Below are 17,587 nucleotides of genomic sequence, written 5' to 3' on the forward strand. Positions count from 1 at the left end.
TACAGTTTAGTTTAAAGAACAGACAACGGGTAGGACTGAAAACAAGAGCACGGAGATATGAAGTAATTTGCTCAGGCCACACAACAAACAGTTCATTGGCAGAGTGAGAGAGAACCCAGGACAGTATCCTAACTACTGATGCAAACTGCATTTGAAGGCTTTAAATAAGTAAGTTTTTTAACAAATAGTAAAATCAATACAATAGAAGCTTTAAAATAAAGTTATGGTTCCCCCCCCCTTCCAAAAATGATCCCTAGCCTAGAAAAGTTAAGTTTATAGTTTAGAAAAGACAAAATGCAAATAATTATGACCATATCCTCAACTACGTTCCTCAATCCCTAGCATACAAGAGGGCAACCATGGTTAAGTGAACTGGCTAGGGTCAGTGAGAGCTGGAAGAAAGTAGTAAAAATATATCTGATCTAGTTCAAAGATAACATGAGAAAAAGAGGGCCTGCTGGTAAGCCTAGAAATATAGTAAGAGCTGCCAATTCGCCCATGAAAAAGTCATTTCCAAAAACCAAGCAAGCCCTTTATATTTTATATACACACACAGCAAACACCAATGATGAAAGAGATGCAAAGATAAATAACCTCAGATGACTCAAGTGTTGGAAAGAGTTCTCTGAACATCGCTATTCATATATTTCTGATTAAGTGGCACTTACACACCAAATAAAAACAAATAATGCTCATTTCCCTACTGTCCATCCAGGTGATCGGTTTCATACAGTGGCATGGGGCACGAATGTCACCCAGCTTCTGGGCTGATGCACAAGAAAAAGAGAATAGAGAATTCTTTGCTCTTCTACCACCAGTGAGAGATAATTTGTCATCTCTGATACTCCCATATATAAAATGGTATTTTAATGAAAGTAACCTCCTTGATGCTTAAAAGTTTTGTTTTGGAAGCAGAATAAATCAGAGCTTCCTAGATCTTAAATGCTGGAAGCAGGAAACGAACAGGAGAATAACCCTAGTCATACCCCATCCCCTCTCCCTTTCAGCATCCACACTGACACTGTGCAATGGGATAATGGGCAAGATGGACCTGTGGTGTGATACAGTAAAAAAGAAGCTCTTTATGTCCCTGTACTACAAAACCAGCAGCAATGCAAAAAAACTTAAAATATCAGAGAAGCAAGGGTTTTTATAGTTAATATCTAGCAAACCAACTATATAGCTGGGAGAGTTACAGCCAAGCTTTTTGATGCAAAGTGGCCTTCCTCGGGGCTGTTGGGGAGGTGGGGGGGAGGGAGGGGGAAGCAAGCAACCTGACACAGCTTGAGCTGTGCAAAGCTCCATGTAAATAAAAAACAAGATAAGAGATATTCAGGTACTTATCAGGTTATCCTTTCAACTGCACTTCTGTCTGTTAAGTGGAAGAGCAAGGCTGTTGGAAAGGGTTGTTATCACCTGTGGAGTGCAGAGATTAGCAGGGATAACAGCCCTGAAGTCAATGCCTTCAAGTCCCAGGTTCTTAGGGTCCAGTAAAGTAACAGACCAACCACACTGCTGGTCCAGTACAAGGTATCACCTTAGAAATCCTCACCCCTCACATTTTTCCTGACCCACCAGCCTCCCCCTACAAACACTGGTCACGTATTTGCTTGGCACAGTCTACAATGCACACAAGCATGTAAGAACTGCCAGCACGCACAGCAGCAGCCAGCAGAGATGCGAGGGGAACTGAACCGTGTCCGACCAGGACTTTTCCCCACAGCTCCTATCCCACTTGCAGCCTCCACCATTTAAGGTCCAAGAAGCTGTGATGCAAAGGCCATGCCCCGTACCCCCTAGACCTGCCACCCCCTCTGGGGGCCTGCCTGAAAAAAACCCCCCAAAGCTTCCTCGTGTTCATTGTAACCTTCCTGCCCCTTTGCGGGCCTCGAACCGTAGTCTCGAGCGAGGGCAAATCCGCCACCACCGGGGCCCTTCCCTGTGCCGTGCGCCCTGCTCACGCCCCCTGCGGCGCCTCTTTCCTGAGCCGCTTCCGCCTCCCGCCCCGGCAGGCGGCTCCACGCCCCCGGCTGAGAGGCCGCGAAGTGCCCGGAGCCGCGCGGCGCGGAGCACAAAGAGCAGCGCGGCCGAGCGGGGGACGCGGAGCAGATGGGCCCAGCGCCCGTCACCACCTCCTCCTACCTGCCGCACGGGCCCCAGCGCGGAGCCGCCCCGCTACAGGCTGCGCCTCATTGTGCCGCTGCCGCCGCCATTTCCCCGCCGCCGCCGCCACGCTCCCCCCAGCTGTCAGGTTCCTCCATTCACCTGGGCCCGGGACGGCCTCCCCCTGCGCCGCTGGCCCTACACAAAAGGCGCGCCGCCCCGGCCCCTCCACCCGCCCCAACAGGCCAGCCCCACGCCAGGAGCGCAAACAGGCTCTGAGAATACCGCACCGCCCCGGTCACACCCTTTCTGCATCCTCGGCCCATGAGAGGGCGGAGGCGATTGGGTGAGAAAGCGAGGGGAAAGGTCAAAGGCTGAGAGGCTAGCCAATGAGGAGGCTGGAGACGGTAAGCTCGAAGGAAGGCCGGGGGTTTCTACGGACTCCCGTGGGTTCCACGGCCCGCAGGCGCGAGAGTATCTTCCCCTCGCTGCGCGCACAGCCCTGGGCGGGACTGCCCCCTCCCTGGAAGTGCATGTGAGGGAGGTCGGCCCACAGGGCTCCCCCTGCCTGGTCTGGGGGTTCATTCCCCAAGGACCTCCCTTCCCTCTCGCTGCAAAATCCCGGGTGGTGGGCTGATCTCTGCCAGCCTCCACCGTCCCACAGTGCCTTTCACCAGCGCCCTCTGCTAAGGGCATGTTGGGGGCTGGACAGACAGCCCCCGGCAACCCTCCACGATTGCCCTGGACTCTCCAGGAATTAGATGTACATTTCCAGGAGGCTGCTGAGAGTCACCGGGGAGATAAAATGATAGGGCATTCATTAAAATAAATATCAAATGTTAAAACCGACTTATACAGTAGTCCAGTAGGTGTTTAAAACGTAATAGTAATGTGCATTTGCCTTTCTGATGTAAAGTGGACACACTGTACTCCGTGACGGATAGGCACAAGCACACGGGCAAGTTTGCGTTGGGTGTCGTGGCCACTTTGGTGTTCCAGAGACGACCTAGAATGGATTCAAACAAGTTGGCAAGCCTACAACAACCCCCAGCACCTTGTCACCCTGACAAGCTAGCGGTAGTCCCAAAAACAACCTGCCTCGGCCTGTCTTGCCTGGGGGATGTCATTAGCCGTGTTAGTCTGGAGTCAATCATAAGGCAGGGTAGAGCTATATCACTAACTAGCCACATCTACACAAGACACTGACTGTGCAGTACCACAATATACCACGATACTACTGCGCAATAGCATCACATGGCAAAAACTGTGACATGATACAACTGTGCAGTAGTATTAGGCCATGCACAGTAGTGTCACAAAAAAGGCATTTGCTGGCACTGCTGGACTGTAACTTGGGTTACTGTGCATTTATTTAGTGCTTGTTTATACAAGCTGCCCACAGACGTGCTGTTGGGTCATTGTCTTGTCACCATTCTTGTCATGTAAGCGATGGGCACTTGCTGTGGGGCGAGGAAAGAACTGGCAGCTGCTTCCAGCTGTTTCAGGGACCCCTCCCCAGGTGGTCCACAGCTGCACGGCTCCACGCCTGGGAGGAGGCTGGAAAGGGACAGAGGTCGAATGCTTGGGATGTCCAACATCCTGTTCACCACGTCACCAGCTCCCAGCAGACTCCACAGGGCCTCTGGGTTTGGAGTTTGCTGGCAACTGCCAATTCTTTCCTCACCCACAGCAACTGCTGCTCCCTATACCAGCCCCCTCTTAGTTGCCAGTAACAAAATTCCCCTCTCCCCACAAGCCAGGCATCCCATGCCAGCACTGGTACATTTTATACTTTTTGTCTCCTGAACTCTCTAAAATCAAGAATATAAGGGGCATCAGGGCCCTCAAACCGACTTTTTCTGTCTTGGTCATGAATCCTCTCCTGAGCATTGCCAGAACCCTTTGTTGGGGAAATTTGTTCAGCTACTGTGTAGCACCCATACACCAAAGGGTGTGCTCATACACTGAGGAGCACTGATCTCATCCCTTTTGCTGGGCTCGTTTCTAGCCATGATCAATTAGGCAGAGAACGAGGGAGCGTCGGCAAGATGATGTATTTCTCTGCAGAGGGGGCCACCCAGTGTCACAAAGACAGAGAGTTCCCTCTGAACTGAGTTTACAGCTTGGTATTTATACATTGAGCATTGCATTGCTACATTGTTGCGCGGCATCTAGGTTTTTCCTCTTGCCGTTATAAAATTACAAAACATGGTACAGAGCAAGCTTGGACTAGTTTAGACTGGTTTCACGGTTACACATTACTGTCAGTGAGAAGTACACGTCGCTTACTGTCAGCAAGAAGCGATCTTTAATCTTAGGGGAAAAAAGATCATTTGCTTTTTCAAGGGTCATCTGCTTTTTATGATTGTATTGCCGTTTTCTCTTACACCTTCTGTCCCTTGATCTCGGTGCTGCTGGAGTAATTTATTCTTTCTTAATTCTATTGCAATTCTCTTTCCATGGTAAAATATGCTGACTTCCATGCATTGCACCCTCTTCATGACTCGTTGCATAAAATCCATGTGGTTCAGAAAGCTATCTCCAAATAAGTTGTCTTTTCTCTTCCATGTGAATGAGATCATATCAACTTATCACCAGTCATAATTTGCACTGTGGTCTCACTCAGAGGGCCCACCCTAGCTGAAGGCCGCAATCTGGATCAGACCCCATGTTGTACATGGTCATGTTTTTAATAATGCAGAAGGCAGGGTAGATTTGCACCCTATAGACTAACCAAAGTAGAGAGAGAGAATACAAAAAAGAGAGCACAAGTTTTTGTGGGCTAAAGCTCATTTCACCGATGCTGGAGAGAGAAATGATAATACAAAAGATGAAGGAGCAGAGAGTTGTAACTCCACCCGTGTCATATACGCCACCACCTGCTCACAGTGCCCCTCTGTTGTCTACATTGGACAAATAGGGCTGTCCCTACATGACTGAATGAACGCTGCTTTGATGTCATGTGCAGTGCGGCACACAAAACTGTGGCAGAACACTTCAACCTCCCTGGACACTTGCTGACCTGAGGGTGGCTGTTCTCAGCAAACTTTAAAAAACTGATTTGAACAGTGGATTGTGTTAAGTACGGTTTAAACCTAGATTCTTATCTCATCTGGATAAGCTTTTGTGACTTCTTGTTCCTATGGTATTTTTGCTTGTTTCTTTCAGCACAGCCCCCTCCACCCCTCTCTCCTGCCCCCCTCTTTTGTATTCTAACTTCTCTCTCCTTTGTATACTCTGAATTCAGTGCATCATTTCACAGCATTTGATGAAGTGAGCTATAGAAAAGCTTATGCTATATACATCTACTTTGATTAGTTTACAGAGTGCATATCTACCCTGCCTTCTACTGATTTCAGACTAACACAGCTAACTACATCCCTCTGTTTAAGAGTATATACAGTCCAAAGCCCTTACTCTGTGGCTCCTGCACCTGTTGCTCTAGCAGTGGGGGTATAACACCCAGTGAGGGTATAACACCCTTGGATAGGGTGAGAGCCTTTTAAGGGTCCCATGCAATAATAGCACTGTTAGATGTGCAAACACCTACATGTGATTTACAAGATAAACCCAGAGATTTTTAAATAGGAATCAATAGCTTTAAAAACATTCTAACCTATTATGGTCTTTCTGAGTTCTTTGCAACAGAAGAATTGGTCTATTATTTTTTCTGTCATCAAAAAACAAATGAAAGCTAAAAGCTGGCATCTTTTGACAGGTGCTCACTTCACCTGTCTAATGATAAGTGCCTTAAGTCTGAAAAGGTTGAGAATCAAAGCTGTAGTGAATAACAGTGAATAATAGATCTGTATGCACCCTGCTTCATTTCTGTGGTATATCACTAGCTATTGCCACATCCAAACAGCCACAGGAATGCCCTGAAGTGCTGCTCAGATCAAACCCAAAAGACTGTAGTGGTTAACTCTTTCTCTACCTGTAATGACTTCATTTGCAGAATCCCTCAGTGCTTAATCATCAATGTGAAGACACTGAGAAAATATGGACTGAGATACCACTTGGATACAGAAGACATCTTTTCTTTTTATATCAAAAATAGATGCCAACATTTCCCATCTTGTGATTACGTGGTCTACCCTGAGCTGATAGCAGAACCTCAAAGAACAGCTGGCTAAACTTAAAGCCAGGCAAAACCAAGGTGTTAATTCTGGTAAGAAAAATGCTTATTTGTCCTTAGATTTAAATTAAGCTGCAGGGTGATGAATCTGTGCTTTGGCCATGAATCAGCTGAAGGAAGAAAGGTTGGTTATAGGCAGAAGGACAGTAGGTGAGAAGTGTATTGATAAGGCAGTGTGTTTTGGGACCTGGGAGGGCCAAAGTATTTGGAGGAGATGTGGGACCTGACATGAGGTGTTGCATTAGAGTTGTTTCTTTAGGTACCAGCCCAGCAGAGTAGCCTGCAGGCAGGAGTCATGTGGGAGCTGCTGCGCTGGCACAGAAGAATAATGTGAATGGAAACCAAGTGAGACAGGCTGTAAAACTGAACATGGGTTAAAGCAACTACAGGATGCACAAGCACTGCTTATTAAAGGAGAAAGTGATTAAAAAGGAGCAATAGGATTAAGAAAGCCTAACTTTTTGTGGATCCCCTTCTCCTCCTCAGCTCCCCCCTGGCATATATACCTGTATCTATTCATTGTAACAATTTTTAAGCTACTTAGGCAGAGACATTGTGACCTTTTCTACCACCAGGTGCTAGTTACTGATGGACTTTCCAACATTCTTCCTAGACTGTGACTATGCCTGGCATACTCTCAGGTACTGTACTTGGAACAAGCTGACCTACCACCACCTTCTCTTTGCAGCAGCCTGGGAGTCCTTTTTAACTGCTTGCTGCTCATTCCCTCTAACAACATACAGACTGCTTTGTGACCAGCTAGACTGAATCCCACCCTCTCAGTCAGAAAACCTGCTCCTAGTGAGCTGTACATTCATGAATTCCAGAGTTGGGCAGGGTAGCTCATTGGCCTAGATAGTTGGCCACAGCCCCAAGCTCATGGCTCAGGCAAAGAACTGTCAAGTGCTACTCTTGAGTTTGAGATGGTAAAACCAAGTCCTTTTCACCATGGCCACAGCCCAATACCAGCAGCAATTTTATACCGTGAGAAAAGAATCACTCTGGTAATCCTAAGTAGCCAAGCATGCTGTTTGAAAAGCACAAAGCAACTGCATTATGCTGGAAGAGCTAGGCTATTGTATCTAAGAACAAAGCCACACATCATGGCAAAGCTCCAGCTGGTACAAATTAAAGCAGTGGACTTCTGTATCAGCACATCATCCAGTGCTCAGCTCTCTGTAATACCTCTTCACTAAATACAGAATTCAGTTCAAAGTCAATTTTGTCCTAATAAATTTTTCTTCATTAAGTCCTTAACACTCCTGTACATCTGTAACTGATCAGGCTGTTTCACCTACAGCAAAGTCTGGAAAAGGGGTTGGCAGCCTCTGGCACACATGCCAGAGCATGGCACGTGAGGCCATTTTGCTCAGCATGCCACCACTGGTCTGGGCTCTGGGCAGCTGCTGCCAGTCATTGAGCCCAGGCTGCTCCCAGCAAGCAGCCAGGAGGCTGCAAACCTGTGGTGGGCTCTGGAGCCCAAGTATCAGCTCCATAGCACCAACAGCTGCATGTGCCCCTCAGATCAGATGGCAGGGGAGAGGCCTGAGGCAGCACAACCCTGGCCCCTCCCCTACCAGCCACTCTTGAGATGCACGTGCACCCGCTGGTAGGAAGCTGACGCCAGGGCTCCAGAACAGGGGCGGCACCAGACTCTTCCCAGTGGGAGGGCTGGGCTGGGCTGGGGGCTCCACCCCTCCCAGTGTCGCCACTGCCACCACTCGCCCACCTTGTGCAGCTGAGCCCACCCCACTTCCACCAGCTCCAAGCCCAGCCCCCTCACCGGGAAGAGGCTGGCACCACCCCTGGCTGGAGCATTGCACCTTTGCGGGCTCAGCTGCGTGGGGCAGGCAGCAGCAGCACTAGGAGGGGTGGCTACAGTGGGGTGCTAAGGTGAATTCTGGGCTGGCTATAACACTCTCAACCTCCCACCAGCATTGCCCTGGCTTCTCACAGCTGTTGCAGCTGCATCAAGACCTCTTGGCCAAGGAGAGCCCAAGGTGAGAACAGCAGGGCCAGGATTGTGCTGCCCCCATTCCCCTCCCATCCCCGCCTTCCTGCAGCAGCGCAGCCGCAGCCCTAGCCCTGGGGCAGGGGGCCCTGCTCAGCATCCCCCCACTGGAAGGAGACAGTTGGCTGATGGGCGGCTGTGGGCTGGGGCCAGGGCCGGGGCCGGGGCTCAGCAGGCTGCACCGCAGCCCAGGGGCCAGCTCCCTAGGGAAGCACAGGGGCTGTGCTGGGCTGGGGCATCGTCAGATTGGTCTTTGTCCTGCAGCCCAGCAGCCCAGCCATGTGTGTGTGTATGAGTGTGTGTGTGTGTGGTTGTGTGTGTCTGTGTGTGTGCATGTGTGTCTGTGTGCCTGGTTCTGTGTGTTTCTGTAGACATGTGTGCACCTGGTTCTGTGTGTGTCTGTGCACATGTTTTTCTGGTTCTGGGTGCGTGTTTGCGTGTGTGTCTGGTTCTCTGTGTCTGTGCATGTATGACTGTGTGTGTGCACGAGCATGTGTTTCTGGTTCTCGCTCTCCTCTCCTTTTTTATCTCTCTCCTTTTCTTTTTTTCTTTCTTCTGTTTCCCTCTTCTCTCTTTCTCTCTTTTCTTTTCTTTCCCTCTTTCTCTTTTTTTTCCTCTCTGTCATCACAACGTGCTTCACAAAAAAAATACACAACAAACTTAGTATATGAAGTTTTATTTATCGTCACCAGGGTTAGAATTTTTAGAAAACGTGGTATTTACTGTAAAGAAAAAGCAACATTTATGATTATTAACATGCAGTGCATCCTGACATGTACCTCCTGCCTGGGTTTTGTTTTTCTGGCATGCCAGCACTCCGGCATCTTACAAGGTAGACATTGTGGGTTTTTTAGCACTCAGGCCAAAAACATTGCCTCCCTCTGGGCTGGAAGAAAGGGAGCAATTATAACAATTATTAGTTAATATAACAATTATTACTTAATATAAACACGTAGGAGGTGCTTAGACTTTACTGATGAGGACCAAATAACTTCATCGTTTAAGTGAGGACAATAGGATGTGACATACTTGTAACATAGGCTACAAAAGGTGTTTTTATGGAAAGGTGAGCTGTGTCAGGATGTGTCCCAGAGCAGGTTATCTGCTTGATTGGTAGGAACAGGTGTCACCCAGAGCTGTTGTCCTGCAGAGTCAGGACCCTGCCACTGCCATGGCTTCAGGCTTGACCCAGGGTATAGGTTTGCAGGCTTAGGGAATCCCCCATGGGATCTCTGTTCTGTGGTTGCTGACATTTGCCTGGGATTAGGGCTAGGCAGCATGAAATATGTACCCCTGGAATCCTGCTCAGGAGAATTTCTGGGGCACATGTATTACATCATAAGCTTATAGACATCCACCACCATAAAGTGGCAAAAACTGTTAGTGGGAATTGTATAGCCCATTTTTGGGCATTTGTGTCATAACAAGGGGCAAGGACATCTGCATGCTTGCATTTTATCCTTCCATAAAAAAGTATTATGCCTGAACAAGGATGATATCTGTCTGCTGCCATGGGGGGATGGTGGCCAGACTCCCCACCCCGGCCATCCTCTGTGCACCATCATTCCAGCAGCACCAAGTAGCAACTTCACGGTCAGGGCGGCTAGTCTGGAACCAACTTCCAAGAAAAGTGGTGCAGGCTTCTACCCTGGGGGTGTTTAAGAGAAGGTTAGATGCACATCTTGCTGGGGTCGTTTGACCGCAGTATTCTTTCCTGCCATGGCAGGGGGTCGGACTAGATGATCTGCTCAGGTCCCTTCTGACCCTAGAAACTATGAAACTATGAAACTAACCAGCTGGATGCATAGTGGTTCCTGTATAGGGGAATATCTGGGTAGTGCAGAGACACATAGCTGGCTCTATACCACTTACTCCTAGCATATACCTGGCATAGTGAGTGAAGCAGGCTCAACTGTGCTGATCTGAAGGCAGGAGAACAGTGCCTAGAGGCTGTTCCAGCTGGTGCAAGTTAGCAGAGCCTTGAGACTGCTTACATTTTGTACCACAGGTTGAAGCAGCTCCCTACTACTTCATCAAGAATATATGAAGTGGAAAGATAGCAAAAAGCCACTGCAGCCCACCTGTTCTCCTCATTCCACCAGTACAAATCCGTAGATGTGGCAAGGTTCTGGCTCTAGTAATCTGGACTCCTTTGGTCTAGCTCAGTTTTACCATGTATCTGCCCTGTGGCTTCACAAAATGTACTCTATATTTCAGTGTCCTCAGTTCCAAAATAAGCCTGGTAATAGTATTAAATACTGATCTATTTAACTGTAGTATTGGGAGGCTTATTTGGCATTTGTAAAGAGCTCTGAGAACCATAGATACAAGGTTTTACAGAAAAGTAAATTGTTATTAAATTAACTGCATTTTCACCTGCCACGTGGGTCAAACCTTGAGTGAAGCTGAGAGCACTTCTTCTGCAGAGTCTTTTTATTTTTACTGCATGCAAGGAGCATCCTTCTGTTTTTTAGGGTTGGGAGAATAATTATATCCTGTGACAAAACCGGGGGAAGAGGAGCAGCTGTTCAATGTGATCCAGTGGGAGTTGTCAGAACACATGGGTCTATTTTTTTCCACTCAGAGCTGGAGCAATGGAGGAAATTGGCATCCTTAATTATTTCTAACATAAAATATAGCAGAAAAACAGTCCTTAAAAAACCTTTGCAGGCCACTTTTCAAGAGACAAATTATATCTGATTGGGGAAGGTTCAGTGTAAGGGCAAACTGGGAAATCACAGTTCTAAACTGAGAGCTGAGGCAGGGGAAATAAGCCCACAGTCTCTCAGTAAGAGAAAATTTTAGGAATCTGCCTTCCTATAAAGAGGTGGTTTCTCCCTAATTACATTCTTAATTAATCTCCTGCTGACAGGAGGATTTGTTGTAACAATACAGCAAGGATCACACTTATGCTGTATTTTATTATTCTATTGTCTTTTATAAATTGGATTAATTTTCCGCTTTGCAAGCAGAAATTATTTCATGTCATTTGCTTTTATTGTGAAAATGGATTTTATGAATACATGCCTAAATCATAAATTCAGATGTTATCATGAAATATTTTAACACAAACCTGTGTACAGTAACCTCTGCAGTACAGAATGGTAAACAAATACAGGATCTAGTGCATTTCAATTTGCTGGACACCCAGTAACTTTTTTCATATTTAACAGGTTGGCAGAATTGAATAATAAACACTGGAATGGCTTCCCTACATATTGCATTAAATTATGGCTTTACTATTGTGTGGATGCTATAACTTTTGATGTTCTAATCTGTATGATAAAGCCTGCCAGGGTCATTTATTTTTCCATTTCAAAATTCATACCGTTGTGAATATCTTCTTTTAATTGTTGTTGTTCTGTCAAGGGAAATAAGTCTTTATGTTTGTGCTAAAAATGATCACAATTGCACATTTTAATTTTTTTTCTTAAATCAGCATATTACATTGGTTCATAGCATTAATTTTGAAATTATGCCAGGGAAAAAAGAAAGGCTTTGTACATTTTTGGCTTTGTTTACCTAGTCAAATTCTAAAATGGATTCTGAAGATACTCGTTACAATGAATCAATGTGACCTCTATTGTTCTCTGAGGTTGATACTAGCCACAACGCTGTTTTGTTACTACACTACTAATGTACTTTGAAAGAAACCATTATCTACAAGGTGGTATGTCCAGGAGCTTGAATAAAATTCTGGGCAGCAAAAGATGCTGTTCACATTCTCACTTTTGCAACACACTAGTATAGTCTTTGCTTGGACTTTTCCTAGCCACTTAGAATTTGATTTTCTACTGAACCAGAATCTGGCCACTATTTTTTTTAACTCATAACTTTGCAACAACATTTTTTAAGCTGCAGTGAATGGCAGGCACAAATGCTTGTGATATATATCTGCACCTGCAGCTTAATGTCAATGCAAAAGTACAGGTTCAGTTCTGGACACAAGGGCTGGGGCTACACCCAGAGTCCATTTTTAAAAATCTAGGTTTGGACTTTAAAAGAAATTCAAGAGCATTTCAGTTACATTTGGGCACCTCAGAACTCCTTGGAAAATCATATGAGCCACAGGATTTCATGATCTTTGCCTTTTGCTGACCACCTATAAATAAAGATAAAGGTTCCAAGGTGCAAATAATATTTACATGGTCCTCATTTCTTTGGCATCCTTCTTGAACTCTTTAAAAAAATTGTGAAAATAGCACACCCTTAATCAACAGATCTGCTCCTTCTGTGTTTTCAGATTTAATATCCACTGATGAAAGTGACTAAAATCCATTTTTGTCTAGTTTTTACTCCAGTTAAGCAATGGCTTGCACAAGGATAACTGAGAATGTGACCCTGGACTTCTCCTGGAAGCTGTGTATTACCTTGTTCAGATCACATAGCCCTATGTGAAATGTGTATACTTGTAAGGATAGTAGGAAGTGTTATGGATTAAGAATTATAATATACTCATTTATACCCATTCTTATCTGACAAGCTTAAGAGAAATATTACATTGTAACACAAACTTACTTACTATATACAAGGATGGCTGATAAATGCGATGGCTAGATTATTTTCTTGATAAATGTATATCTAGTTAAGTTTCTCAGATGTGGAGACTAGAAATAAAGTATGTATGTGAAGATAATTACTTCAAAGTATCTACAGCAGATGGTGCTGTACATTTTGCTTTGATCAACTCTGATGGATTTGATTCAAAGGTTATGTTAAAAATAGTCAGTGGCCAGCAGCATTCCCAACCAAGGAATGGTTATAATCATTGGGAAGGCCTTTCAGAAAGGATTGTAAGGAGTTGTCCTGAATAATAACTTTGTAAATCATTACAAGAAGTCACTCAACAAGAACAGATATTCATGCTATTAGTGTCTTGTAACAGAGATTGTAGGTTAGAGACATAGAGAAATAGGGGTGGAAGAGAACTCCAGAGGTCATCTAGTCCTGCCCCCAGAGGCAAGATCATCTCTATCCAAAACATCCCATACAACTATAGTCTCAAGTTTATATAAGACTACCCTCAACCCTGACACAACATAGACCTAACACCCTAATCTGCCACAGGTGAAGTAAGGGAACCACAGCATCAAATGTCCTGCTTCTATAATGTTTTGTCAATGTACACTCAAGAGGTCCTGGATAGAGGGCCACATCCACCACTACGGAGGAAGGCAAAAACCCCCGCAGTCCATATCAATTTGACCATGGGGTAAAATTCCTTCCTGACTCCAAATACGGCAATCAGTCTGACCCTGAGCAGAGGGGCAAGACCTTCTAGCCAGAAACTTCCAGCTTTGCTCCTAGCAAAAGAATCAACACACCTCAGTTGCAGTCCTTAGTCTTAGTTCTGGCCAAAACACAGTACCCCTAGGGAAGCTTAAAAACATCCTGGCCTATATAGCAGGAAAAAAAAGGGGGTGGGGGGGAGCGGAACCACCAGCAAAGCCCTGAAGGTCTTGGAGGAGTTTATGACCATTTGACCTTGTCATTCCTTGGGGTGCTCTGGTGAACAGGTGTTCCCCGAGATGCCGATGTACACCCCTTATATACTTATACACAATCAGCAGGTCCCCCCTGAGCCTGCACTTTTTCAGGTTGAAGAGTCCCATGGCTCTCAGCCTCTCATCATAAGACCTGTTCTCCTGCCCTCTGATCATGTGTGTGGCTCTCCTCTGCACTCTCTCAAGCTTCTCCACATCCTTTTAAAATTGTGGAGCCCAGAATTGGATGGAGGAGTGCAGAACTGGATGCAGCCTCTTCTTGAGTACCTCCAGTGATGAAGAGTCCAATGCCTTCCCTAGGCACTTTATTTAACTGCCTCACTACTCTCATAGTGAAGAAGTTTTTCCAGATATCCAATCTACAATTACTTTGCTGTGACTTCAAGCCATTAGTCTACATCCTGCTCTGCAGCAAGAGAGAACAGGTACTTCCTCTATTTTTTATGGCAGCCCTTCAAGTATTTTAAAACTGTTATCATGTCCCCTCTTAAGCACCTATTCCACAAGCTGAACATGCCTAGCTCCTTCAGCCTCTCCTCATATGACTTGCTTTCCAAGCCCTTTACCATCTTTGTTGCTGCCTCAGTGCCCTAACTTCTCCACATCCTTTTTAAAAGGTGGAGCACAGAACTGCACACACTATTCCAGATGAGTACTAACCAGTGCCGAGTAGAAAGACACTATCACCTCCTGTGTCTTGCACCTAATGCTTATTGATGCATCCAAAAACTGCATTCACTTTTTGTGCAACTGCATCATATTACTACATCATATTGGGTCTGTGGTGTACCAAGACTCCAAAGTCCTTTTCCATAGAGCTGCCATCCCGCCAGGTGTTCCCCATTTTATATTTGGGTTTTTCATTATTCTTCCCAAGGTGCAGCACCTTGCATTTGTCCACAGTGGGTGCATCTACACATGCATTTGATCCAAAATACATTTACTCATGAGCAAATGCTCCTGGGCAGGTATCTACACATGCAAGGAAGCAGGAGCAGATTTGCATGGAGTTGGACTAGGTGACCTCCTGAGGTCCCTTCCAACCCTAATTTTCTATGATTCTATGAAAGTCAATTTGCTACTTGTATTTGCAGGTAGCAAATTTACTTGCCAATTAGCAAGGTTTACTGCTCAAGAAGCATGTGCACGTGTAGATACACATGCTTACTGCACAGTAAACTATGTTATTGCACAGTAAAGCATATTCTGTAGATGTACCCATTGAACTTCATCCTGTTAGCTCTAGTCCAACTTTCCAATCTGTCAGGATTCTTCTGAATTGTTTTCACATCCTCTAACATGTTCACAGTCCTTCACATTTTTTGTTATCTGCAGACTTGCTCAGGGAGCTTTCTATGTCAGCATCCCAATTGTTGACCAGCACTCGGTCCAGGACAAACCCCTGTAAGACTCCACTCAAAACGTCCTGCCTAATTTTGACATAGGCCCATTAATAATTATTCTGTTTACAACTATTATGCTAGTTATCTATCCAATTTGTAGTAGTTTTATCTAGCCCATACTTCTCCAGGTTTTTTTTATGAGAAGGTCATGTGGGACCTTGTCAAAAGCCTTGCTGAAGTCCAGATACGCTATATCTGCAGCATTCACTTAATTCACCCAAGTAGTTACATTGCCAAAGAAGTAGATCAGGTTTGTTTGACATGATTTTTCATAAATCCATGCTGAATGCTTGCAACCAGCCACCACCAGATGCTTGCAGATGGCCTTCCTTAGAATACGCTCCAGTAACTTCCCAGGTACTAAAGTGAGGCTAATCAGTCTGTAGCTCCACGGGTCCTCCTTCCTGTGTTTTTTAAAGAGGGGCACTATGTTGGTCCTTTTCCAGTCCTCCGGTACCTGGTCCATCTCCTCTGACTTCATGAAGATGATTGCCAAGGGCTCTGAGATCTCCTCTGCTACTTCCTTCAGGACCCAGGGATGAAGCTCATACAATCCTGTTGACTTGAATTCATTCAGAACCAAAAAAAGCTGTCTGACTGTCTTTTTGTTATCTCCCTTAGCTTGGCCCCTTCCTTATCCAGATAATCCTTATTAGGAGTCTGGCAGCTTAATTTTTTTGTGAAGACTGTTGAGTAGCTCTGCCGCCTTTGTATATTCAGTTAGGAGTCCTCTTGGTTTGTTAACACAGTTTCCTTGGTTCTTCTTTTCTGACCAACATATTTCTCACATGGACATGATTCTTCAAATGTCCCATCCTTTTCCCCTAGATTGTACAAGTTAGAACATTCGAGCTAAGAACAGACAGTCAAAAACTCTGAGGCTGAATCAATTCAATCTTCTCAGGTTAGTTTAAGCTGCATAGATTGACGTGATAGGCAAATGAACAGATATTCACTTTTGACTCCAGAAATGCAGCCACATGCCTGCAGTGGCTCAGGCCAGAAGCCAGGGGTCACTGGAGCATACCTCCCTGCTCAACTGGAGCAGACAACTTGGGCCAACAGTAGCTCATCCATCCTGTTGGGGGTGGAGGGGTGGGATCAGGTAGTTGGAAAGGTACGAAGCATCCTGGGATGCTGGGGGACTGTGAGTTAACTTGAATCTGGAGGGGATCTGGGACAGAAGTTCAATAAACAAATTTAACCTAAATCAGTTGAGTCTGATACTACAGTCATCCTACAGTATGATACTACTGCTTTATTTTAAACCAGTTTAAGCTATTCTGAAAGCAGTATATATGCACTGAACTTCTGTTGTATTACAGATTTGAATCAGTTTCCAATCACTTATACCAGTTTATGTGCAATTTCTGTCCTTAGTTTAAATGCCCATGTTGGGATCAGACCTGTCACTTAAGATGGATTGTTATCTACTGTGTGCTGTGACCCCACAGAGAAGGGGGGAAAACAAAATAACTTAGTAGGGTAAAGTTTTACCTTGTTGTTATTGTACTTTTCCTTTCTGTTCTGTGCTCATTTGCTAGTTTCATAGATGATTAATAGATTCATAGATGTAGGGTCGGAAGGTACCTAAGTAGATCAAGTCCAACCCTCTGCCCTGGGCAGGAGAGAATACTGGGATCATATGACTCCAGCCAGGTAAATGTTGAGCCTCCTCTTAAAGGCCCCCAAGGTAGGAGCCAGCACCACTTCTCTTGGAAGTTGGTTCCAGATCCTAGCCGCCCTGACTGTGAAATAGTGTCTTCTAATGTCCAGCCTGAATCTACTCTCAAACAACTTGTGGCCATTATTCCTTGTTACTCCGGGAGGTGCATGGGGGAACAGAGTCTCTCCCATTCCCCTCTGGTCCCCCCGGTAAGTTTATAGCTGGCCACTAGATCCCCTCTCAGCCTTCTCTTGTGAAGGTTGAACAGGTTCAGGTCCTGTAGCCTCTCCTCGTGGGGTCTTCCCTGCTGTCCCCGGATCATGCGAGTGGCCCTCCTCTGGACCCTCTTGATGCTAGCCACATCTCTCCTAAAGTGTGGCGCCCAGAACTGGACGCAATACTCCAACTGTGGCCTGACCAGTGTTGCGTGGAAGGGAGGATCACCTCCGTGGCCCTGCTTGCAATGAATCTGTGGATGCATGGCAAGGTGTCATTAGCCTTACTGACTGCATTGTCACATGGGCGGCCCACGTTCATTTTAGAATCGATAATGACTCCAAGATCCTTTTCTGCCTCTGCACTGATGAGAAGGGAGTTCCCCAGCCTGTAGGTGTGGTGCTGGTTCTTACTGCCCAAGTGCAGCACCCTGTCAGTATTGAATCCCATCCTATTCTCATTCACCCACCCCTGTAACCTGTCCAGGTCAAGCTGTATTCTGTCCCTCCTTTCTAGCGTGCCCACCTCACCCCAAATCTTGGTGTCATC

General features: G+C 45.7%; 1 protein-coding gene and 1 long non-coding RNA gene across 5 annotated transcripts in view; one reads left to right on the forward strand and one right to left on the reverse strand.

The window, feature by feature from the left end:
* The window catches only part of DICER1 (dicer 1, ribonuclease III), a 108,334-nt gene extending 106,057 nt beyond the window's left edge, over window positions 1-2,277 (reverse strand). For 2 of the 4 annotated variants that reach the window (XM_090033949.1, XM_090033950.1), the window contains exon 1: window positions 2,143-2,277. The gene's annotated coding sequence lies outside the window, so the exon portion shown is untranslated. The remainder of the gene's footprint in view (window positions 1-2,142) is intronic. The other 2 variants (XM_090033951.1, XM_090033952.1) reach the window with 1 other exon arrangement.
* A 119-nt stretch (window positions 2,278-2,396) lies between these two features.
* LOC149872170 (uncharacterized) lies at window positions 2,397-7,479 on the forward strand. The gene is made up of 3 exons (XR_016440366.1): window positions 2,397-2,510; window positions 6,059-6,271; window positions 6,814-7,479. It is a non-coding gene; the product is annotated as an uncharacterized LOC149872170 (long non-coding RNA).
* Window positions 7,480-17,587: the final 10,108 nt, after the last annotated feature.

The sequence above is a fragment of the Crocodylus siamensis genome, chromosome 2, assembly GCF_052110815.1.
Source record: "Crocodylus siamensis isolate JL-2025a chromosome 2, ASM5211081v1, whole genome shotgun sequence".
NCBI classification, from domain to species: domain Eukaryota; kingdom Metazoa; phylum Chordata; order Crocodylia; family Crocodylidae; genus Crocodylus; species Crocodylus siamensis.